Source organism: Mus caroli, unplaced genomic scaffold (genome assembly GCF_978045245.1).
Source record: "Mus caroli unplaced genomic scaffold, Mus_caroli_1 scaffold_4, whole genome shotgun sequence".
In the NCBI taxonomy this organism is placed as follows: Eukaryota; Metazoa; Chordata; class Mammalia; order Rodentia; family Muridae; genus Mus; species Mus caroli.
Window position 1 is genome coordinate 38007466 of NW_028227259.1, and position 4231 is coordinate 38011696.

Consider the following 4231-nt stretch of genomic DNA (forward strand, 5'->3'; position numbering starts at 1 on the left):
AAATGAGTCCTGGAAAACAGAAGTTGCTGCCATTAAAAAGAAGTTGGCTGGGCTTGGTGGTGCACACATTTAATCCCAAAACTTGGGAGGCAGAGGCAAGTGGATCTCTGTGAGTTTGAGGCCAGCCTCTAGAGTGAGTTCCAGGACAGCCAGGGCTACACAGAAAAACCCTGTCTCAGCCTCCCATTCCAAAAGAAAGGAGAAGAAGGGGGAGAAAGAGAAGGAGGAGGAGGAGAAGGAAGAAGAGGAGGAAGAAGAGGAAGAGGAGGAGGAAGAAGAGGAGGGGGAGGGGAGGGTAGGAGGAGGGGGGAAGAGGAGGGGGAGGAAGAGGAGGGGGAGGGGAGGGAAGAGGAGGGAAGGGGGAGGGGCCCCATAAGGGCCCAACACAGGAGATCCCTGCTCCCCTCTGTGGGTCACATTTGTGAGTCCTGGGGCTGGAGTTTCAGTCCATTTTTCTGAGGACAGATCCCACTCCATCAAGGTCCATGGGCAGGGTGGTCTTCAGGGGAGCCTCTTAGGAGCTCTGCCCATGTCCCAGTACGGGGTCCTCTGACCCTCGCCTCTCCCACAGGAGTAAAGTGGCTGACAGAAGCCCACTGTTCCCGTAGAAGGCCTGCCCCAAGCAGAAGAAAGCATCCTGTGTCCATTCCCTGTCTCAGGGTTTCTCCTCAGCTACAGCCCAGGAGGACAAAGAAGGAAACATGTGAGATGCCCACCCATAGGAGTGGAAAGCAGAGAGCAGCGGCCTGCCTAGGGCTGGAAACAGAGGGATAGCAAGATGGGGAGCCTTTGTTGGACCTCACAGCACCTTCCAAATGTACAGCTCGAAACTGAAGCTACAGCGTCACAGAATTCCAAAGAGGCTTCTCTTTCTCGGGGTGGCTGTGGTCCTGACGCCTAGAGTCTCTGCACAGATGCCGAAGGCTATAGTCCAGGTCTGCGCAGGCAGGACACTGTCTAAAGCAGAACAGAGGAAGTAGGACCTGCACACTCCTGCCAGCTAATCACAGTCTCTGGGGGCCACAGAGCTGAGACTGGGAAAACTGTCAGGACAGGGTGTTAGACAGAGGCCCCTTCTACAGAGCTGGTATCGAGGCAGCCATAGGTTCTAGAACTTGCCTTGTAACCACTCTAACTCCTCTGATGTGCCTGCCTATCTACTGTTGATGTCCCAGCCTGACCTTCCCATAACTCCATGGAAGTCTAGCATTAGATAAGCTCAGTCAGTGGAACACAGTCCCCTAGGGCTTCAGTCACCAAGTGCCACAGATGGCACCTCAAAGGACACCTGTCCCTCATAGTGTGGCCGGCTACACAAAGCCACACAGCTGACAGGTTCTGTTCCCCACCTGACTCCATTCATGATCTTCATCCTCCAGTGATGGGGACAGAAAGAGAAAGAAGGCCCTCAAGTGTATCTTTTTCGGAAACCCTAACCTCCTCATGAGGGCCCCCATGACCTCATCTGAACCTAATCACCCCCAAAAGTTCCATTTCCGAGTATCGCAAGGTTAAGGTATAGAAGAATGTGGTGGAGGCTCTGCCGAGCCAACGTTACCCAGACCTTGCAACTTATCCACCCCATCCCTACCTCTGTGAGGTGAATCATTTAACAGCCACTACCCATCTCCTTCATCTGCATGCAGGAGCTGTCACCTCCTGGTCTTTAGTGACTGTCCTTAATGAGATGAATGTCTTTAAAAGTTCCCAGAAATGGAAGCCTGATGTGGCTGTCTCCTGAGAGGCTCTGCCAGAGCCTGACAAATACAGAGGCAGATGCTCACAGCCAACCATTGGACTGAGGGGGGGGGCGGGGGCGGGGGCCCCCCGATGGAGGAGTTGGAGAAGGGACTGAAAGAACTGAGTTTGCAGCCCCATGGAGCTGTCAACAGTGTCAACAGGCCAGACCACCCCCCCCACACACACACACACCGGAGCTCCAGGGGAATGGACCACCAATCAAATAATACACATGGAGGGACCCATATGTGGCAGAGGATGGCCTTGTTGGACATCAGTGGGAGGAGAGGCTCTTGGGCCTGAGGGTGTTTGATGCCCCAGTGTAGGGGACTGCCAGGGTAGGAGGATGGGAGTGGGTGGGGGCACACCCTCATCGAGGCAGGGGGAGAAGGGATGGGATAGGGGGTTTCTGAAGTGGAGACCTGGAAAGGGGAAACATTTGAAGTGAAAATAAAGAAAATATCCAATAAAAAAAAAGTTCTCAGAAAGCAGAATGGCATCTTCACACTCTGCCTGTGGGGAGGCCCAGAAGCCAGCTTTCTGCAGGTTGGCTTCGTAGAAAAGATGGTGGATGAGAAGTGCAAGGTCTGATGGTATCTCAGGAGCTCTAGCTGAAGAGCATCTGTCTTGCTCCAGGAAGGAAGAAAAGCTACTGCTCCCTGATCCTCATCCTGCCTTCCACTCCCATAACACTTAGCCTGTGTCTGATTGGACGTAAAGCACAGCTGTTGGTAAGTCACTGAGTGGGATCACAGTGCCCAGCCACCACAGCATCTAACCACTACACTCCCCAGCCCATCACACTGCCCAGCTACTTTGGCGCCCAACCACCATACTACTCAGCCACCACAGCACGAAGTCACCACGCTGCCCAGATGCCGTGTGCCTAGCCACTCTGCTGCAGTTTGCAGGCGGATCAGCATAGAGAAGGGTCCAGCCCAAGGGCAGTAGCCTGGGCACAGAGGCCTTGCTAGAAATGTTCTTTGCATCACTGCCATCTTGGAGAAACATCTTGGGTTTGTTTCAGCCAAAGAGAGATGCAGACTGGACAAAGTCAGCTCTGAATCTCGTTATTAAATTGAACGATACTGTATTTATGGAACTCAACTTTCTGATGACAAAAAAAAAAAATTATCTGTACAACCAAATAAAGACAAACGGAGCTCGGAGGCAGCTCAGGAGGCAATTTCAGCCACTCATCCCCCTCAAGGGCAGCTTATCGCACCCTGGGATGGTGTCATCGGTAAGGCTGGGACATAAAGTGCCCTTTTGGGTTTTTCTTAAGCCAACATTAGCAAATTGTATATAAATTCAATCTCAGCTAAAAAGCCAAGACAGTCCACAGCCAAGGGCAAGGCCACCCTCTGGGGGCAATTGCTGCGCTTTACGTCCAATCAGACACAGGCTAAGAGGGGAAATGTGGTTCTCTTAACTAATCAATTACATTTGAGTAATTGATCGTATATTATTATTGATGAAAGCCTGTAATATTGTGAGTTAGAATGAGTTAGAAGGGAGTGGGCTCTCCAAAGATTAGATTTGTATACGAAAATGGAAGGGAAAAAAATGACCTTCATAAAGTCTTCGGAGAGTGGTTCATGATCTAGTGCCGGGGCAGAGTGAGGCCGTGCGGTGGCTGGGCTCTGCCTGTACATCGTCTATTGGGGGACAGGGGACGTGGACCTCTGCAGAGCATGCGAGGTCATAGGACCAGCCCAGGATGGCAAAAGGTTAGCCAGAGGGAGGGAAAAAGGGCCATCTTAGAGGGAAGCATTCCACAGTCAAGTAACAGTCATGTTGTCATGACCCCACATGACATGAGGAGAAGAAAGATACCTACTAGCCGAGCAGATATAATCCAGCCCTTTCGGGACTAAGCTGTGATAAACTTCTATTGTGTAAAACCCCAATTTGACTATGCTCTGTGGTGTTAGTGGCTAGAACCTCTTAGGAGGCTACGGAACTCCCAACCTGGTAAATCCTGGGAGCGGTGCAAGCCTTTATAGTAAGAGAGATGATGAAGAAAGACCACCTATGGGGGACATGGGGTCATGGGAGATCTCTGGACCTGCAGGGTAGAAACATAAGAATGAAGGAAGACCAAGGAGACTGACGCCCCGGAATCAGAGCCCCATGGATGCTGTGAGCCCCACAAAGGCAGATTTTAGTCAAGCTACAGGGATCCGGTGTCAACTCTTTTGCGCATGAGGCCTTGATCCAGCCTTGGAATCACCTCTGTGTCTCCCTACTCTCCCCATCCAGATGTCTCCTGGCCACCTAACCTGCATCAGCAGGGTCCAGAGCTCAGCCTTCAAGGTCTCATGTCCTGGGAGAGGACAGCAGTCCCATGGGCCTTGTCCAGATAGCTCCAGTACTATACTGGGGGCGGGGAGAACACCACCTAGGGTCCTTTCCACTGGGCCCAGTCTGAGTTGCCCTCAGTAAGCAAGGGCCCAGTTCCTCCCTTCTCTGCACAGAGCCTTTCATCACA